Source organism: Herpailurus yagouaroundi, unplaced genomic scaffold, assembly GCF_014898765.1.
Source record: "Herpailurus yagouaroundi ecotype Mexico unplaced genomic scaffold, PumYag 195, whole genome shotgun sequence".
NCBI lineage: Eukaryota > Metazoa > Chordata > Mammalia > Carnivora > Felidae > Herpailurus > Herpailurus yagouaroundi.
This window is the reverse complement of record NW_024412426.1, coordinates 7,027,326-7,049,084: the sequence shown is the minus strand read 5'-3', so window position 1 is coordinate 7,049,084 and position 21,759 is coordinate 7,027,326. Positions and strand designations below refer to the sequence as shown.

Here is a 21,759-nt window from a genome sequence, read left to right as displayed (position 1 = left end):
CTTCATTAAAGCTATGAAAATATAAAAGTATCTGCTTAAGATGATACATATAAAGGGGTACCTGGGTGTCTCAGTGGGTTGAGTACCCCAACTCTTGACTTCAGATCACGATCTCACGGTTCAGTTCCAGTTCAGTTCAGTTCGTGAGTTTGAGCCCCATGTCGCTCTCTGCCCCTCCCCCACTTGCGCACTCTCTCGCACGTGCTCGTACTCTCCCTTTCTCTCTCTCAAAATAAATAAATAAAAACTTTAAAAAGAACTCTATGGAGAACCATCTTTTTTTAAAAAAGTACGATATATATAAAAGGCAGAAGCACCTTATCTCAAGTAAGCATGCAACTTAAAATAAATTACTTGATAGCAAACAAGGGATCCACACTTCAAAGTATCACCCAAATACTCCTCTCATAAGAGAGGCGCAAGGCTCAAAGAAAACTAACAATAGCCAAGAAATTTTAAAGAATTATATTTACCATTTAACTTCCCCACTTACTGTACAGGCTAAGAATTCATAAAGAGGGGGAATAGGAAAAGAACACAAAAAGTAACTTTTAGGGGAAAGGAGCCATAAGGATACATCTGTTTTAAGATCTCCCCACCTCCAGGTTCTTACAAGAAACTTCAACCATCAATTACATTTTCCCTCATGTGTATCTCTAGCGTCCTCCTCTCTCCAAGATTGTTCCTATCAGCACTTATACTTAATCAAGTCTTCTTACTTAAAACAAACACAAAAGTCTCTCAACCCAGCACCCTCCTCTACTACTGCTCTTCTTCCTTTACAAACTTCTCATAAAAGTTAATTGAATACACTCACTCTTCAAGCAATTCCTGGGTGCTTCGCACCCTCCAATTCTCCCCAACAGCGCTCATTAAAATCACCAAAGATCTCTCAATCTGCTGTGCATTTTCAAATAAAAAGTCCTCATCGTGCTTGGCCTCTTGGCAGCATTTATCACAGTTGACTACTCTCTTGAAACACTCATTTCCTTTGGCTTCCATATACCACACTCTGATTTTCCACTTCCTCTCTAGTTCTTTCTTAGTATCCTCTGCTAGCTAGCCCTTCTCTTAAATCTAGAGGTTCAAGAGGGTTTGAACATTGGCTCTTTTCTAACATTATACTCTGGGCAACGTCACCATGTCCAAGGCTTCAAATACCATGTACGTATATGCCAATGACTGCCAAAACTCTAGTCCCGATCTTATCTCTGCTATGCTAACCCATATATCCAACTGCTTATTCAGAAACCTCAAAGGCACATCAAATTCAACTCATGATTATTCCCAAAAACACAAGCTTGAGGTATTCCCTATCTCAGTCCAGATGCATAAGCCAGAAATATCCACAAGAGGTGATTAAAACTACATGACCTCTAAGGTCCTATTCTACTCTAAATTTATAATCTATACCACCAGTTCCAAATGTGGTCCAGGGATCTCTGAGGGTCTACCTATCAGGGGGAGTCTTTGAAATCAAAACTATTTCCATAATAATATTAAGATATTAATTCTCTTTTTCACTTTCATTCTCTTTTGAGTATATATAGTGCAGTCTCCCAAAGGCTACATGACATATGGTATCACAACAGGTTGAATGCAGAAGGAGATATGAGAATCCAGATGTCTTCTACTAAGCTAGATATTAAAAAGATTTGAGGGGCGCCTGGGTGGCACAGTCGGTTAAGCGTCCGACTTCAGCCAGGTCACGATCTCGCGGTCCGTGAGTTCGAGCCCCGCATCAGGCTCTGGGCTGATGGCTCAGAGCCTGGAGCCTGTTTCCGATTCTGTGTCTCCCTCTCTCTCTGCCCCTCCCCCATTCATGCTCTGTCTCTCTCTGTCCCAAAAATAAATAAACGTTGAAAAAAAAAATTTAAAAAAAAAAAAAGATTTGAAAATGTCAAACAATGTTATTCTTTTCACTAAATGCTTTTGTGTTTTGTGTTTTGGAAAATACAGTTACTTTTCACTTAAAAATGTTATTTATTTTAATACAGGTTTATTGTTATTTTAAATAAATTAATAAATATGTTTAAAACTTCCATGTCATGCATGTTTTCCAACCAGAATGCTATGAAACTAGAAATCAACTGCAAGAAAAAATCTGGAAAAAACACAAATACATGGAAGTGAAATAACATGCTACTAAAAAATAAATGGGTGAACCAAGAAATCAAAGAGGAAATCAAAAAATACAGAAACAAATGAAAATGAAAACACAACAGTCTAAAATGTTTGGAATGCAGCAAAAGCTGTTCTCAGAAGAAAGATTATAGCAATACAGGTCTGCTGCAAGAAGTTGAGAAAAATTTCAAATAAACAACTAACCTGACATGTAAATGAGCTACAAAAACAACAACAAACAAAACCCAAAATCAATAGAAAGAAGGAAATAAAAAAGAACAGACCAGAAATAAATGAAATAGAAACTAAAACTAAAACAACAACAACAACAACAACACAATGTAACATACCAATAAACCCAGGAGCTAGTTCTTTGAAAAGATCAACAAAACTGATAAACCTTTAGCCAGACTCATGAGAGAGAGAGAGAGTGACAGAGAGTGAGCGAGCAAATAAAATCACAAATGAAACAGGAGAAATGACAACCAACACCACAAAACTATAAAGGATTATGAGAGAACAGTATGAACAATTATACACCAACAAACTGGACAACCTAGAAGAAATAAATTCCTAGAACTGTATCACTTCCCAAAACTGAATCAGGAAGAACCAAAAAATTTGAATTTGATTACTAGCAATGAAACTGAATCAGTAATCAAACACTCTCAACAAACAAAAGTCCAGGACCAGATGGATTCACAGGAGATTTCTACCAGACATTTAAAGAAGAGTTAATAGAAAAAGAAGAGGAAGGAAAGCTTCCAAATACATTCTATGAAGCTAGCATTACTCTGATACCAAAACCAGATAAAGACATTACCAAAAAAAAGAGAACTACACAGGTCAATATTTCTGATGAACACAGATGCAAAAAGCCTCAACAAAATATTGGCAAACTGAATCCAACAATACATTAAAAAAATCATTCACCATATCAAGTGGGATGCATTCCTGGGATGCAAGTGTGGTTTAATATTCACAAACTAATCAACGTGATACATCACATCAACAAAAGATAAAACCATATGATTTCAAGAGATGCAGAGAAAGCATTTGACAAAGTACAACATCCATTCATGATAAAAACCCTCAACAAAGTAAGTGTAGAACATACCTCAACATAATAAAGGCCATATAATAATAAAAAAAAAAAACCACAGCTAACATCATACTCAATGGTGAAAAACCAAAAGCTCTTCCTTTAAGATCAGTAACAAAACAAGGAGGTCCACTCTCACCCCTTTTATTCCACAAAGTACTGGAAGTCCAAGCCATAACAGTCATACAAGAAAAAGAAATAAAAGGCACACAAATTGGTGAGGAAAAAGTAAAACTTTCACTATTTGCAAATCACATGATATTATATATAAAAAATCCCAAAGACCACCAAAAAATGACTACAACTGATAAATGAATTCAGTAATGTGTCACAAGACACAAAGACACAAGACACAAAATCAATGTGCAGAAATCTGTTGCACCTATGCACTAATAATGAAGCAGCAGAAGGATACATTAAGAAAACAATTCCATTTACAATTGCACCAAATATAATAAAATACCTAGGAATAAACTTAACCAAGGAGGTGAAAGATCTGTCTTCTAAAAACCATAAAACACTGATGAAAGAGATTGAAGATGACACAAATAGAAAAGATATTCCATGCTCACGGAGTGGAAGAACAAATATTGTTACAATGTCCGTACTACCCAAAGCAATCTACAGATTTAATGCAATCCCTATCGAAATACCAAGAACATTTTTCACAGAACCAGAACCAAAAAACCCAAATAGCCAAAACAATCTTGAAAAAAAAGAACAAAACAGAACAGAGGTATCACAATCCCAGATTTCTAGATATACTAGCGAGCTGTAGTAATCAAAACAGCATGGGAATAGCACAAAAACCAACATATAGATCGATAGAACAAAATAGAAAACCTAGATCCAAACCCACAATTACATGGTCAATTAATCTTCAACAAAGAAGAATGGTAAAAGACAGTCTCTTCAAAAACTGGTACTGGGAAAATTGGACAGCTACATGCAAAAAAATAAAATTGAACCTCTCTTACAACATACACAAAAATAAAAACTCAAAATGGATTAAAGACTTAAATGTGAGACCTGAACCATAAAATCATACAAGACAGCACAAGCAGTAATGTCTCTGACATCAACTGAAGCAACATTTTACTAGATACGTCTTCTGAGGCAAGAGAAACAAAAGCAAAAATAAACTATTGGCACTAAACCAAAATAAAAAGTGTCTGTGCAGCTAAGGAAATGACCATCAAAACTAAAAGATAAACTACTAAATGGGAGAAGATATTGCAAATGACATATCCAATAAAGGGTTAGTATCCAAAATATAGAAAGAACTTCTACAACTCAGCACATACACAAAAACAAATAATCAATTAAAAAATGGGCAGAAGACATGAATCAGACATTTCTCCAAAGAAGTCTCACATATGGCCAACAGACACATGAAAAGATGCTCAACATGACTCATCATCAGGAGAATGCAAAACAAAACAATGAGATGTCACCTCACACCGTCAGAATGGTTAAAATCAAAAACAAAAGAAACAAGTATTGGCACGGATGTGAAGAAAAAAGAACCCTTGTTGTACTGTTGGTGGGAAAGCAAACTGGTACAGCCACTGTGGAAAACAGTAGGGAGGTTCTTCCAAACATTAAAAATAGAACGACCATATGATCCAGTAATTCTACTACTGGTTATTTACCGAAAGAATACGAAAACACTAATCTGAAAAGATACAGGCACTCTGATGTTTACTGCAGTATTATGTACAATAGCCAAATTATGGAAGCAGCCCAAGTGTCCACTGATAGATGAATGGATAAAGAAGAGGTGGGGTGTGTGTGTGTGTGTGTGTGTGTGTGTGTGTGTATGTACATATATATATTTATGTATATATAATAGAATATTACTCAGCCATAAAAAAGAATGAAATCTTGTCATTTGCAACAACATGAATGGATCTACAGAGTAGAATGCTAAGTGAAATAAATCATAGAAAGACAAATACCATTAGATTTCACTCACATGTGGAATTTAAGAAACAAAACAAACAGAGAAAAAGAGACCCTTAACTGTAGAGAACAAAAAGATGGATGGGTGAAATAGGTGACGGGGATTAAGAGTACACTTACCATGAGGAACACTGAGTAATGCACAGAACTGCTGAATCACTCACTATATTGTACACCTTATAGTAATGTAACACTGTATGTTAACTATACTGGAATTAATTTTTTTTTTAAGGGGCGCCTAGGTGGCTCAGTCGGTTAAGCCTCCGACTTAGGCTCAGGTCATGATCTCACGCTTCGTGGGTTCAAGCCCCATGTCTGGCTCTGTGCTGACAGCTCAGAGCCTGGAGCCTGCTTTGGATTCTGTGTCTCCCTCTCTCTCCGCCCCTCCCCTGCTTGCGCTCTGTCTTTCTCTCTTGCTCTCAAAAATAAATAAACGTTAAACAAAATGTTTTAAACTAATATATATATTTAAATCTTCTAATACAGTAAATATCAATAGACGTAGCCCACATAAACAAGAGGTCTTTAAGTTTTTAAAAACTCATGAAGTGCTCTTGACACAAAAAGTTTGAGAAATGCTAATCTGTACTTACGGTATATACACAAATAAGATACAAGATGATATTTTTAAATGGCCAATTCTCAAGTATCCTCTAGAAGCAAATGACAGGGCTCTCATTCAGTCACATAGATTTGGTTCCATTATTCACTGGACTCCCACTATGTGCCTGGCACTAGGGATAAAATGAAATTATATTGTTTTGGCTCTCACAGAGAATATTTTCCATACCTTTGCTACATTTCAGTTCTCTCATCTCTATCAGATCCTATGTAACAATCATGGCTGCCTGAAAGAATGAGAAAAGACAAGCCTGCAATAGTCATACTATCTAGTCTAAATATAAAATGGACAAATTTAGTAGGGACCAGGCTAGAAAAAAAAGGAGAAAACTTTCCAGCTCTAGGTCAGACCCATTACACTGTTCCAAGTAAACATCCAGAATAACCAACACCCCCATAATATAGTATAATACACAAATACAAGTGACCTGCGGATTCAGCCTCAACTCTTTTCACATTTAAAATACAAAACCCGGGGTGCCTGGGTGGCTCAGTCGGTTGAGCAGCCAACTTCAGTTCAGGTCATGATCTCACTGTTGGTGAGTTCAACCCCCATGTTGGGCTCTGTGCTGACAGCTCAGAGCCTGGAGCCTGGAGCCTGCTGTGGATTCTGTGTCTCTGGCTCTCTGCCCCTTCCCCACTCATTCTCATTCTCTCTCTCTCTCTCTCTCAAAAAAAATAAATAAACATTAAGAAAATATATAAATAAATAAAATTTTAAAACCCCAACAACTACTTTTACAAATATAAGGCAGATCTGTAATCTATGAAATCCAGAAGGAACTATGTAACATTTGGTACCAGTTTGGCCCCTAGAATATGAGGCAGGGTGAGGATCTCAAAGAACATAATGTCTCCCACTGATAAGAAATGAAGAGCTAAACTAGAGCTTGACTAGAGGTGGTCCTAATCTTTTAATTAAGGAGAACTGAAGACAAGGAACAAGACTGGGAATAATGAGGGAAAAAAAAAAAAAAAAAGCCCTAGGAATAGGAACTTAAGCTTTGCTTACCCACCATCTAGTTATCCTGAATACTTATTCTTCCAAATTAATTTCAAGGAATACATCCCTATAAAAGTGTTTTATAGCTTGCGAGTCAGGATTATTTTTTGGCCTAAGTATAAAATTTTCATGACAAAACCTTCCCTGATACCTAAGAAATTGCTAAACCTGGTTAACTCTGAGTGAGGAACAAGGAGAAAAAGCAGATTTTTCTATGAATATGTTTTTGAATTTTGTTAAAGCAGAGGCACGTGTCACTTTTTGAGGAAGGAAAAAAAAAACAAGAAAAAACAAACAATTTTGAAAAGTTTCCTTCCATATTCAATAACTTAGTAATTTAAGCTAAGGCTGTAAAGGAAAGAAAGACAACTACTTTTTCTTTCATTGGAAGCGTTTATTGACTCCTTAAGGCAGTGTAGTTGCTCCCACTTTGTGGATCCACAGTACTTTACCATTCCTCTTACCACCTTGTGCTATTATTTACATATCTGTCGCTTACATGGAACTGTGAAGATGTTTTAGTTCCCTATATATCCCTAGTCCATGCAGAGTACACACTAGGTGCTCCAGACCTACTTGCTGACTGATGGATGCTCCCATTGATAAGTCTCAGGATCCAATTCTTACATGCAAACAGGCAAAAAAAAATACAGGAGCCTCATGCAATATGAAGAGGTTAACCATTCCTAAGCAGGTAATTTATTTTGACAACATGTAAAATAACTAACTAAATAATAGTTACATGCATACATATATGCATTTATAATTCCAAACAAGCCTGGAACTACAGAGAAATTCTTTAATAAAATACTGTTATGGGGGCACCTGGGTGGCTCAGTTGGTTAAGCATCCAACTCTTAATTTCAGCTCAGGTCATGATCTCAGTGTGTGGGTTCGAGCCCCACACTGGGCTCTGCACTGATGGTGCAGAGCCTGCTTGGGATTCTCTCTCTCTTTCTCTCTGTTCCTCCCCCACTTGGGTTCTCTCTCTCTCTCAAAATAAATAAATTAAAAAAAATAATAATTCACAATACACAAATGTAGCATCTATACAAATTTTCAGAGATGCATCAATTGAATAAGTGTAGTCCGATTTCATTTATAACCAATCAGAAAACAAAGCACATTAAAGCTAGAAATTAGAGGTCATCCAGCCTCATGCTCTTCAAATTTGTAGTTAACAACCCATTAGTAGGTCAAAAAAAAAAAAATCTGATAGATTGGAGCTAGCATCTTTTAATAAAATCAAACGGGACTGAATTAAAAATAACAGGGTGTGTTAAAAGTAGTAGGATATTATTTAGTGGAACTTACAATTCATTTATATTTATACATATATGTAAATTATATCCCTAAGAAAAAAATACATTTCTTATTGTAAGTGTCCTAGTCAAAAGAGTTTGAGAGGTTCCCAAGCTTTTTCATTTCACAGAATCTCAGTGTCTCAGTAATTTTTTCAAGATTCCCCCTCGGCACCAAAAAATGCCTTCTATTTCCATTTATTAGATCCATACAATCTATTAAGTATTTATGTCCTAACAACTTAGTAGCAGTTTGAAAAATACATATAAATTGAAAGAAATATTTTTACTAAATAACCACAGTTGCTTATTAATGGAATGAATGCACCTACTACACACAACTTCTCAAACCTTGAAAACACTTTGGACACTGCCACTTTCATTTACCGTTCATATGGATTTTTGCACAGTACTTTTTTTTATCACAGTAGCCCCCAAACCTAGTTTTTTGAAGACTTCCTGTCATCAAAAGGAATACAGCACAATGTCACAGACACTACCTGAAACTAATAGTTTGAGCAGTGTCCCACAGATGTCAAATATCACACAGATACCCCACAGCTGTGAAATACTACCGTGTTTCCCTCAAAATTTTTTAAATATTCCACAGTGCCTGTGTGAGCTCACTATAGTGCTCAAAGGTACCTGACAGCACAGTTTGGGAATCCTGGGTTTAAGAAACAACTGATCTAGCCTGTATGCTTACTTTGCAAATTAAGAAATGACACTTAAGGTCACAAAGCTAGTAGAAAATAAAAACACTTAAGGGTTAACTGCATCAACAAAAGTTTTGAAACAATCTAATCATGTGATAGCATGTTGATGAAATCTACAGATCTCTGAAAAACAACTAAATTCAAAAATACATGTAGGGGCGCCTAGGTGGCTCAGCCGGTTGGGTGTCTGACTTCGGCTCAGGTCATGATCTCACTGTTCCAGAGTTCGAACCCCACTTCGGGCTCTGTGCTGACAGCTCAGAGCCTGGAGCCTTTTTCAGATTCTATGTCTCCCTCTCTGTCTCTGCTCCGCCCCCGCTCGTGCTCTGTCTCTCTTAAAAAATAAATAAACATTAAAAAAATTTTTTTTCAAAAATACATTTATATGATTGTATAATAAAAGGAAATTGTTTTGATATTTGTTAGAAAAAAAGCTTCAAAAATTATAAAAGTGGAAGTTATAATAAACAGTACCAAAGTGTCTAAAGTAAAAAAAGGAAAGTCATCCACTCCCTCAGGGATAACATAGCTGATAGTTTAACATATATCCTCACAGACCCTTTCCTACGGACATACAAAATCCTAACAAAATCAAACTACATTTCTTTGTCCGTGTTTGTTTTTTCAAAACTGGATCATATTCTACAGTGTAATGCAACTTTTTTCTTTCACTCAGGATTATATCATGAACATTCTTCCATGTCAGGACATAATAGTAATTGCAAACACTCAAACATTTATGTGGTGCTTACTGTGCTTGCTTAAGGCTTAAATAGTAAGTCATTTAATTCACACAACAGCCCTGTCAGGTGAGAAACTATAATTATATCCAGTTTACAGATGAGTTTAAGTAATTTGCTAATGGCTGCGTCTAATAAATGATGCATTTGGGATTTGAACCCAGAAAGTTAGTTGCATGGTCCTTGCACTCAATGATACACTCAGCTGCTTCTCATGAAGTAAATCTAGCTATCCCTCAACCTGTTAACAAGTGCATAGCACTTCACAGCATAAGTACACTAGAATTTTAACTATTCCTCTACATTTAGGACTATTCCTGACATTTTTTAATTTTTTAATACTATTGGCACTTACTTGTAATAATGTTAAAATGAACTCCCTATAGATTTACTCTTATGCTTTTGTGTTAAAATTTCTGTAAGATAAACTCCCTAAAAATGAAGTAACTCTATCAAATATGCGCACTTTTAATTTTGATAGATAATACCAAATTTCCTTCCAGAACACTGTCCTACTTGTACCAACTTATAGTCCCAATGACAGAGGGGAGGGTTGAGGTTCATTTTTAAGTCAACAAATATTTTTGATTCATGGAGAGGTCTATTTTGAGTTTTTCACTCTGACGCAGAATGAACAGACTGCCAGGTTGTTCACAATCATCCTCTAATTTGATAATTATCTGACTTTAAAGAGGTGTAGACTGTATAGTGAATTCTTCATCCAGTTATGAAACCACCTATGGGTGAGATATTTCCCCTATACGATACTGTTCACTTACGCATAAAACGTGGGAATTGGACTACCTGGCCTTTCAGATTTAAAACTCTCAATGCTGTAATTAAGAAGTGACTTCAAGTTATTAAAAGCCTATAATTATAGTACTAATTAGGCCAGGGCCTTAAACCTTCTATTTTCTTTAAATTATAATAACTATTGCCAGAAGACCTAGGCAAATCATTAAAATAGCCAATAAAGTTTTCAGGATCCACCTGTGGCTTATTCCCAGTGGTTTTTTAATCCCAGGCTGTAATTCCCTGCAACCTAGCAAACTTGAACATATCTCTAGAGTATATTTCTAATAAGAGTTGGTATGTGCCTAGGAACATGAACCAGTGTTGTGTTTTTTTAAATATTATGCCAAGACCACTCTTAAGTCAATTTATTCAACTAATATTTATTGACTGGTTTACTATGTACTAAGCACCGGGTGCACAATAGTTAACAGAGTAACTCTGCCATCATGGAACTTACAGACTAGACAAGAAAGGCAAATAACAAACCAAAATAACCACTAGTAAATGTAAAGTTACACTTCTGATAACAATAAACAAAAAGCTATTAGTGCAGAAGAAAGAAAAAAAAAACCCCACTATGCAATCTTTTGATTATTTGTGGGGTTTTTTTTGGACTATTTGCAACACTAGAAATTGTTTGACATGAGAAGAAAATGTCAATAAAGAAATTATTTCACAACCTCTCCTGCACTGCAAAGACTAGCAATCACAAGTGTAGATGACAAGTTAACTTTTTAAATCACCAGTACTAGAATAAAGTCACCAAGATGTCACTACTTTTCAGTTATGCTACTATGTGGCCCAAATATTGGTTTATCATAACCAAGACTATAAATGCTTTGAATTTCAAAGACGACATAACTATGAGTATCCAAACAAAATGAAAGATGACAAATCAACTACAGTTTCTTAGGAGTACTGTTCAAGCAAAAAGTACATACAGCGGTAAAGCCATTCATTATAATAATTCATTACTTGTTCATAATTAACAAAATTATTGAAAATACTATTTTTAAAGAACAATCATTAAGCATTAAGGAGTTAGTGGTATGTCAAAAGGAACAAAAATAGATTTTTTTTTAGATTTTATAAAACCAAGTTCCAGAGTATCTATATTAATATCCAATTTTAAAATAAAACTAATTCTACAATGTTAACTAGACTTGTGATCATTTCACAATACAAACAGATGAATCATTATGTTGTACACCTGAAACTAATATAATGTTGTGTCAATTATACCTCAATAAAAACAAAAAACACTTGTTCAGGAATAAGAGCATCATTCATCACACTTCCTTGTGTCAATTTCCACAACTGCAAAACAAAAATATTTGCCAAACCTACCTCACATTGCTACGAAGATTAAATAAAATAATGTATGTGGTGATACACTGAAAAATGATGTCAGTTATTTTAAAAAGTTGCTTCTTTTTTGCCGCCACTATAACACAGCAATTTAAAAAATAACAAAATGGGTTAGATAAGGACTCCATCTCCTTTCGTCTGTCCATAAGTATTTTAAAAGGGGCAAAAAACTGGCAATCAAAAAAAAGCACTAAGAAAAAATTCAAAACTTCGTAATTCCTAAATTGATTACCCCCACAGGAGGCTAGTTGTTTAAGTAGTAACACTCTTACATAACAATATATCTCAGAGAATCAGGGAAATTGTCTCACATATGTATGAAATTGTTTACTGACTAGATGTCACCATCATCACAAACACAAGTCCTGCTACTATGAAAAAATGAGATACATGTATTTATCCACACATACAATGTATTTTAGCTTGATGTTTATTTTCTGATTAAAGCATCTTCAATGCAATGACGCTCCAATGGTTCAGATTTATTTTATTACACTGAATGGAGTTGGTCAATTTAGCACACCAAAACTAATTTCATGTTACACACCCATGGGTTTGAAGCAACTTCTACCATGGGTCTAAAACCAATCCCCCAAAATCTCATGTTACTGGCAGCACACGGCCTTGTTTAAAAACTGTGTTTTAAACCAAAAAATTTTTAAAGTGGAGAGCAGCTCTCAGTATTTTATCATTGCTTCTACAAACCGTTTCAGGCTGTTGCTAGGTCCGCCTAACATAGCCTTTCCTTTAAAACCTTTAAATGCAAGAGGAGGAGGTATCGTTAACATGGCAACATAACCATTAACGACTTTTCCAAATTCAAAACAAGGATCGCCATCAAAACAAAAATATCAAACAATCAGGCGGAGTGCATGGATACTGATTACTACTCCTGACAACCTGTCCTATATGAAGGATCTTTTTCTTTTATGAAAGACTTGCTACTACACTAAAACCACATTAAAATTTTAGACCTATGGGCAACTTCCTATCTGAAAACTAAAAATCCAGCGAAATTCCAAACCGTATTTGGGACATCAGTTAAGTATTGTTTACCATGTTGGGTTACATTTAAAAAGAGGGCGGGGAAAAATACTGACAACTTTGAAAGCGTAAAGCTTTTTAAATCTCCCACTAAATCATTTGTGAATAAATCGGTAGACTACATTCAGCAGCTGCTAGACTGGAGCAGAAGATCAAAGTTTCCCCTATACTTGAGAATGCTTATCCCCACCAAAAAGGAACAGAAACCAGTCATCCTTGCCACTGGAGCCAGTTGCCCGGAATTTCCTAAAATATGCCTGATCTGCAAGCGAAGGAGGAGCACTTCTCCGGAGACCAAAGGCGAGAGGTATCTTACAGCTTTTGCAGACGAAAGGAGGGGCGGGAGCAGGGGGAGCACTAGCAGGTAAGGAAGGAAATCCGTCTTCGGCAGGCACCGGTGGGACCTGAAACCCAGGTCTCAGGATGGCCCTCCCCGCAAAGGCTCAGGACACGGGGAGGTTCCCCGAGGGGGACGCCAGGCTGGGCCAGGACTCCCGGCGCCCCGCCCCGCCTCTCTCGCCGCCACCGGGGACCCGGGACCGCGGACAGAGGCAGCAGAAGCTAAGCGAGCGTCCGCGGTCCCAGCCACGTCCTCCCGCGGCTCACCTGAGAGTGTCGCCTCCGCCCTCGGCTCCCACGGTGCATCCCGCGGGGCCTGGCGGAGGGTGCAGTGATGCCTCCCCGACCGGCCCCAGGGCTGCCGGGCCTGGCCTCCCCGCTCCGGGGACGCACCGGGTGCCCGCCTCGCACCGGCTCCCGGGATCCGCCGGGCTGCAGAGAAGGAAGGAGAGGCAGAAAGGCTGCCTCCCCTCCCCCACAGCAAGCCTCCCCCTGAGCTGCGGCTCTCTGCAGTTCCCTCTGGCGCAGGTCCGGCCCCGCTCCCCCGCCCGGGAGTCACTTCGGCAGCGGCGGCCCAGTCGCCATTACAGCCCAACAACTGACACGGAGGAGGAGCGGCGCCGGCGGCAGTGGCAGTGGCGGTCGCGCGAGGCAGGGCGGGAGCAGTCGGGGCCCAGGCAAACCTCGCGAGAACTGTCCCGACACGGTTCTACAGGAATACAACCTTCGGTTAGGGCCATGTTGAGTGTGGCCGAAAGGTGCGGGAGAGAGAAGGAAGAAAGGACACTCGAGAGCGCCATGTTTAGTGTGGCGAGTTTGTGCCCTGCAGGACTCGGGAGGAGCCAAAGTAGATCCGCAGCGGAGACCTCTCTCCACCCCCACCCCCCACCCTCCTTCCTCGGACGCTAATTGGGCCTTTTGGCTGCGCATTTCACCCCGGGCCAAAAAACAAGCTGGGGGTTTGACCAGGGTGCGCTCAGAAGTCGAAATTACAGCTTCTCGGAGTTTACGATGTTTCACCAATTGTCGTCCAAGTAGATCTTCTTTACCCCAATCAGTTTCAGAGCAATTGCAGCGCTGCGGCTGCTGCAGTTACCCACTGCTGTCACTGGCCGTTTTGTTCGCGAGGGTTAACGATTGTGTTCAGCATGCAGTCTGTCCAATGGCTAGAGACGCCAGAGCAAGGAAAACGGAGTTTCCTCCCGTTTAGGTATAGGCATTGGTAGAACTGTGCTTTGAGAGACTTTGTGTGATCAACATATCTTCTAATATCTTTATCCTCTTTCCCCAGTCTCCGAATGGTGAATTCTAATGTGTGTCAGGACTTAGCTTAAATGACATGTCTTCTGCAAATAATGCCACCTTCCGCTAGGTGCTCACTTCGCACAAGCTCTCTGCCCATCACTTTCCTGCACCTTCTGAACTCCCACAACTGTTTACCCAGAGACTATTTCTCATCTTTAAGTATCTTGAAGACGCTTGTCTCTCCGTACCCCAGTAGGGCCTAGCTCATTTTAGGTGCTGGATAACTGCTAACTGCTAGGTGTAACTAGGACATTTTAGGTGCTGGGTAACTGCTTATTGGGTAGACCTCATCAGTAAAAGCAGAAGGCAGTAACCGCTCCTTCTCTGTAGGGCTTTTAACTGTGCCTGAATAGGACGTATGTGGATGTGCAAAAATGGTCCTGCGCATATGTAAAATCTGTACTGTGTCTCCAGGAGGCTGTGCCGGAGGGAAGAACAGGAAATGTGGGTATCCTAGTGGTGCCAGGGGTAGTGAGAAAACAACATAAGGAAAAAGTTATTTTCCTCATCCTTTCTGTGTAAAGCAGTGGGATAGATGTTTTTCATATGTTATTTTCCTGAATTTATACAACCACCTTATTAAATATTATACTCACGTTTTTAAAAAGAGGAAATGGGAAGGGGGCGCCTGACTGGCTCAGTGGGTGGAGCGTGGGGCTCTTTATCTCGAGGTTGTGAGCTGGAACCTCACTTTAGATGTAGAGATTACTTAAAAATAAAATCTTTAAAAGTGGAAATGCGTTGTGAAAAGTTAAGTAATTTGCCCAATATTATGCCATCAGTAAAAGGCAAAGTAAGATTTGAGGTCTCCCTTACTCTAAAGCCTGTTTATACTTCTCCACCCCCATGCTGCCTCCTGGGTAACAGAGAAAACACCAAAAGTTTCTGTCACTGTGTGGGGAGCAATGTTATCCTCGTATCAGCCTATGCACAGTTTCCATCTCTCATACTGCACGCTGACCCCTGCCTCTCCTTCACCTCCCAAATACCCCAAACACACCAACCTCTCTTCTTTTTGACATGCCATAGCTCTTATTAATTTATACCCTACAGATTGGCTCTTGCAGCATTTTACCATATTTGACTATAATGAATATGAAATTGCAATTGTTGCGTGAGGTCCTGAGACAAACTGATAGCAGCAAGTAAATTATGAGACAGGCGTCCAAGAAGCACATTTTCAAAGGAGTAATATGATACCAGTAATGCAATTCTTGGGCCCCCCTCTCAAGACCCTTCAACCCGGTCAGTGATATGAAAGGATTGAGAGAGGCTTCTGGGTGGCTCAGTAAGTTGAGCGTCCAACTTCTGCTCAGGTCATGATCTTACAGCTCATGAGTTCAAGCCCCGAATATGGCTCCCTGCTATCGACACAGAGCCCGCTTCGGATCCTCTGTCCCCCCACCTCTCCCACCCCTCCCCAGCTCGTACTCTCTCTCTCTCCCAAAATAAATAAATCAACTTAAAGAGAAAAAAGGATTAAGGGGTTGTAGATTCACAGGATTTGAGAGGAAGATTTTTGGAGAGAATAGGCAGAGAGGTGCAGAGGTGGCTTCTTCCTTTCCTCGAGCTAGAGAGAAGGGCTTTGAGGAGACAACATGGAAAGGTTGATGTGTGCACCAGAATCTGGAAGCCAGAGTAGCCTGAGGCTGGATTCAGCCTTGAAAAGGTACAGCAGCCTCAGCAGTCAGGTAGAGAATGGTGCCTGCCCAGGTTGAGTGTTCCTGCTCCAAAAGAGGAGTCAGAGATAACTGAACCTGAAGTCAGAACCCACGTAAATAGTATTCTACTATTCGAGTTAAGGAAAGGTGGAGAGAAATATAATACCTGCTTGTACATGTATAAATTATCTCTACATGGATACAGAGGACACTGCTATCACTGGCTGTCTGTGTGGAAGGAAACGGATGACTAAGAGTAAGAGGGAGATTTATCAGTTGTACTCTTTTGTACTTTAACGATTTTGAATCATGTCACTATACTAACCATTTAAAAATAAGTATTTTAGGGGCGCCTGGGTGGCTCAGTTGGTTGAGCGTCTGACTCTGGCTCAGGTCATGATCTCACAGTTTGTGAGTTCGAGCCCCGCGTTGGGCTCTGCTGACAGCTCGGAGCCTGGAGCCTGCTTAGATTCTGTGTCTCCCTCTCCCTCTGCCTCTCCCCCACTCGTTCTCTGTCTCTTTCTGTCTCTCAAAAAATAAATAAAGGTTAAAAAAATAAGTATTTTAAAATAGAGATTAGGTATTTTCCTTAAAAAAAAAAAAAAAAAAGAAATTAAAATTGAAGGAATCCTCCTGAAATGGTGGCCTGCCGGGTGAGTGGAACCCAGAGAAAGACAAGAATTTGGCAGGGGGCAGAAGATGAGGGGACATTGGGAGTGGCCAGCTGAAGGAGAGTCACAGGCATCAATAACATTCCGCAGGTAAGAATAGAACGGTCAAAAATGGGGAAAAAGAGGAGGAGATTCAATTTCTTTTAAATGTTTATTTTGAGAGAGAGAGAGAGAGAGAGAGAGGGCTCAATGGGGGGAGGGGCAGAGAGAGAGAGAGAGGCAGACACAGAATCAGAAGCAAGCTCCAGGCTCTGAGCTGTTAGCACAGAGCCCGACCAGGGGTTTGAAATACCAAACCATGAGATCATGACCTGGGCTGAAGTCAGACCCTTAACCCACTGAGCCACCCAGGTAACCCTGTAGCAAAATATTTTTAAATGCCAAAGAATAAGAAAGAGTACATTCAGAAATGTGATTACCTCTGAGGGAGCAGAAGGGGAAGTTATATGTAGTCCAGATGAACTCAAGAAGCTTCAGTGGTGTTGGTGGTAATGTTTTATTTCTCAAGCTAGGTGTGGGTGTTTGTATTGTTATTCTTCATAGTTTTTGTATTTCCAAAATATTAAATGATATATTTTAAACATAAAAATAAATGAGAATTTTAAAATACATGTAGGGAATAGGAGGAAGAACACCCCAGAGAGAAAAGTAAAAGGACACAAGAAATGTAATTTCGAACAGTAGAAATGATATCTTACTGATTTGGGGTTCAAGAAACTTTTGAACTTTGTAGCACTGAACAGAAAAGTACACTCTTTTTATCAGAGTTTAAGCCAAGACAAGAGTGTATATCCAAGAAAAAGCTGCAGCAACTTCCTTGGAGGTAAATTAGCCACAGTTCACATAAAGGGCAACCACCACCAAGGGGAAGTTTGTGCAGAATCAACTCCAACCTGTGTCCGGCCTCCAAGCTACTCTTCCAGATCAGCAAAGAGAGGTCATCTCCTCTCCTCAGCCCAGCCCTCCACTATGCACATTCCTGGGAGAGGAAGATAGGTCAGTGAAAACGCAGTACAGCTGGTTCTAAGTAAAAAGAAACTCAAAGTTAATGCTAACATCGTTCAATTTTTGATTAATTCAAGTCAAACAAATTATTTTCTTTTTTTTTTTAAGTTTATTTTGAGACAGCGTGAGTGGGGTAAGGGCAGAGAGGGAGAGGGAGAATCCCATGCAGCCTCCACTGATAGCACCAAGGCCGATCCTGGGCTCAAACTCACAAACCGTGAGATCATGACCTGAGCTGAAACCAAGAATCACGGACACAACGAACTGAACCACCCAGGCACCCCTGTGTCCCCTCTTCTTGAGCCTGGATGGACTTTTGTAACTGTCGCAACCAAGGGAATACAACTGAAATGATAAAATGTGATTTCAGAGGTTAGGTCACAAGAAGCAATATAATTCTGCTTAGTGTTTTGTCTCCAGGGACACATGCCTTGGGAATCCTGTCTGACACGAAAAAAGCCCAGTTGAAGCTCTATACTGGAAGACCATATAGAGATAGAAATGCACAAAGAACCCTAGGTATTCCTCCTCCCAACTGTCTAAGTCTTTCCAGCATTAACTACCAGACAAATGAGGGATTGATAATTCCAGATGGTTCTGGATCCTATCTGTATTAGTCAGGTCTAATAGAACCAATAGGATGTGTAAATATGTATATATATACATTAAAATATGTAACAAAATATGTACAAATGTAATATTATAATATGTGTGCAATATAATATATAGTATATGTAATTTAATGTTAATATTATATATACTGTAACATATAGAAGTATGTTTATATATATATATATACTTTAAAAAAATTAAAAAGTCTAACTTTTAAAAAATCTTGGGGCACCTGGGTGGCGCAGTCGGTTAAGCATCCGACTTCAGCCAGGTCACGATCTCGTGGTCCATGAGTTCGAGCCCCGCGTCGGGCTCTGGGCTGATGGCTCAGAGCCTGGAGCCTGTTTCCGATTCTGTGTCTCCCTCTCTCTCTGCCCCTCCCCCGTTCATGCTCTGTCTCTCTCTGTCCCAAAAAAAATAAATAAACGTTGAAAAAAAATTTTTTTTTAAATCTTAAAATTCCCATTCCGAATACTCTATAAATACAATTAACATTGATTTTGCATAAACCAGTTGCTGACAATGGAAAACTTGTGATAAAACAGAAAAGAAACTTCCATATTTGAGTAGCAGGGCATTGTCGATCCAACCTCCATCTTCTCTCCCTCTGTGTCTCTCTCTTTACACACACACACACACACACACACACGTTATGTCACACACACACACACACACGTCATTCACTTTTATTGTCACATTTGTTTCAGGCAGGAGTGTTACTACAACTTTACAACAACCAGTAAGGTGGGGAGCCAAACAGAATGGAGCAGGGTTAGAGGCTTCCCTTTTTGGTGGGTATAAACACCTTAGTTAGATCTTGCCAATCAGGTTGCTGAAGGACAACAGCTATTTAGCAACCAGTACAGAACTATGTTTTTTAAGTTTTTATTTAAATTACAGTTAGTTAACATGCAGGGCAATGTTAGTTTCTGGTGTACAATGTAGTGACTCAACACTTAACATACAACACCCGGTGTTCATCACAAGTATACTCCATAATCCTCATCACCTATTTTACCCATCCTCCCACCCACCTCTCTTCTGGCCACCATCAGTTTGTTCTCTATAGTTAAGAATCCGATGGGGCACCTGGGTGGCTCAGTCAGTTAAGTGGCTGACTCTTGATTTTGGCTCAGGTCATGATGTTGGTTGGGCTCCATGCTGAGCATGGACCCTGCTTGAGATTCTCTCTCTCCCTCTCCCTCTGCCCCTCCCCAGCTCACATGTGCGTGTTCTCTCTCTCTCTCTCAAAAATAAATAATAAAAGAGCCTGTTTCTTGGTTTGCCTCTCTCTTTTTTTTTTTTATCTATGGTCATTTGTTTGGTTTCTTAAATTCCACATATGAGTGAAATCATATGGTATTTGTCTTTCTCTGACTGATTTATTTCACTTAGCATAATACTCTCTAGCTTCCATCCACATCATTGCAAATGGCAAGACGTCATTTTTCTTTGATGACTGAATAATATTCCATTCTGCATATATACCACATCTTCTTCATCCATTCATCAGTTGATGGACATTTGGGCTTTTCCATAATTAGGCTATTATAGATACTGCCGCTATAAACATTAGGGTGCATGTATCCCTTTGAATTAGTATTTTTGTATTCTTTGGGTAAATACCTAGTAGTACAATTGATGGATTGTAGGGTAGTTCTATTTTTAACTTTTTGAGGAAACTTCATACTGCTTTCCACAGTGGCTGTACCAGTTTGCATTCCCACCAACGGTGCAGGAGGGTTCCCCTTTCTCCACATCCTTGCCAACACCTGTTGTTTCTTATGTTTTTGAGTTTAGCCATTCTGACAGGTGTGAGGTGATACTCACTGTACTTTTGATTTGTATATCTTTGATGATGAGCTATGTTGAACATCTTTTCATATGTCTGTTGGCCATCTGTATGTTTTCTTTGGGAAAATGTCTATTTATGTCTTTTGCCCATTTTTTAATTGGATTATTTGGGTTTTCTGGGGTGTTGAGTTTTATTAGTTCTTTACATATATATTTTGGATGCTAATCCTTTATCAGATATATCATTTAGTGCAGAACTATTTTAATATTTAAACAACCAGACCAGATGTCAGTTTAGAATTAGGTATGATGTTATTGCAGGATTTGCAGTGAACTTTGGCCCACTAGTTTAATCATCATTACAGCCCTATAAGAAAACCATGGAGGGGCGCCTGGGTGGCGCAGGCGGTTAAGCGTCCGACTTCAGCCAGGTCACGATCTCGCGGTCCGGGAGTTCGAGCCCCGCGTCGGGCTCTGGGCTGATGGCTCAGAGCCTGGAGCCTGTTTCCGATTCTGTGTCTCCCTCTCTCTCTGCCCCTCCCCTGTTCATGCTCTGTCTCTCTCTGTCCCAAAAATAAATAAACGTTGAAAAAAAATTAAAAAAAAAAAAAGAAAACCATGGCAAAAATTTGCCTTTGGTAAGAACACACTGGACCGTCCTAGCAGAGTCTATTTTTTTACCGGACAAACCTGTCAGTATAAGTGTATTGTTAACAACACTGTGTTTCTCATGCTCGATGCCATTCAGTCCTGAGACTATGACTCAGTTCAGCAGAATTGCCCTGAGATTTTGAGATTCTGTGAGAGGGCACATGAGGAAGCCTATTGCTGCCAGAAATACATAATGTGGAATGTACCTGAAAGTTCTCTGAGGATTCAGCCATTCATAGTCACAGATTTTAAATAAATAAATAAATAAATAAATAAGGGAGCAAGCAGCATTTGTCTACCTCCTTGAAAAAGAGGAACTCGGGATTTGAGCTAATTCGTGACTCAGGATCACATTCTTCTTAAATGTAGAAAGTTACCTGACCATTGCAAAAATCCATAGCTTGAAAGGGAAGAAATTCTAACAAATAAGTTCTAGTAAAGTTAAAACAGAGCCATTTACTTCACTTACTTTACTTACAACCTCTTGAGTAAATATTAAAACAGATTGGTTCTGCTTTATTGCTAGGTAAAACGTTTATCCTTATCTGGGAAGGTCAAGACATCACTCGTAAGAAAGAAATCAAAGAGACTTTCAATGAATTTAGCAGCAAACAAGACTAAATAAGCACAGAATTATATTTAGATGGTCTGGGAAATTATTTTCCAACACGAAAAAAGATCTTAACCCCACTCCAAATAATCTATAAATGCAGTTAACATTGATTTTGCACAAACCAGTTGCTGAGAATGAAAACTTTGTGATAAAGCACCACAAGGTTTTAAGGACTTGAAACTTTCATATTGAGTTAGCAGGACATTACTGATCCAACCTACATCTGATTCCAAAGCCTCTACTCACACTGACTTGCCCTATGACTTGCCCTATGACTCTAGAACAAGGAATTTAACCTGGATGGACTTAACGTTAGCAGAGATTCTGCTTTT

The 21,759-nt window shown here is 39.2% G+C and overlaps 1 protein-coding gene across 4 annotated transcripts in view; it reads right to left on the bottom strand.

Annotated features, from left to right (window-relative positions):
* The window catches only part of CEP350 (centrosomal protein 350), a 155,709-nt gene extending 141,956 nt beyond the window's left edge, over positions 1-13,753 (bottom strand). For all 4 annotated transcript variants that reach the window (XM_040446480.1, XM_040446483.1, XM_040446481.1 and 1 more), the window contains exon 1: positions 13,383-13,753. The gene's annotated coding sequence lies outside the window, so the exon portion shown is untranslated. The remainder of the gene's footprint in view (positions 1-13,382) is intronic.
* Between the last annotated feature and the right edge of the window lie 8,006 nt (positions 13,754-21,759).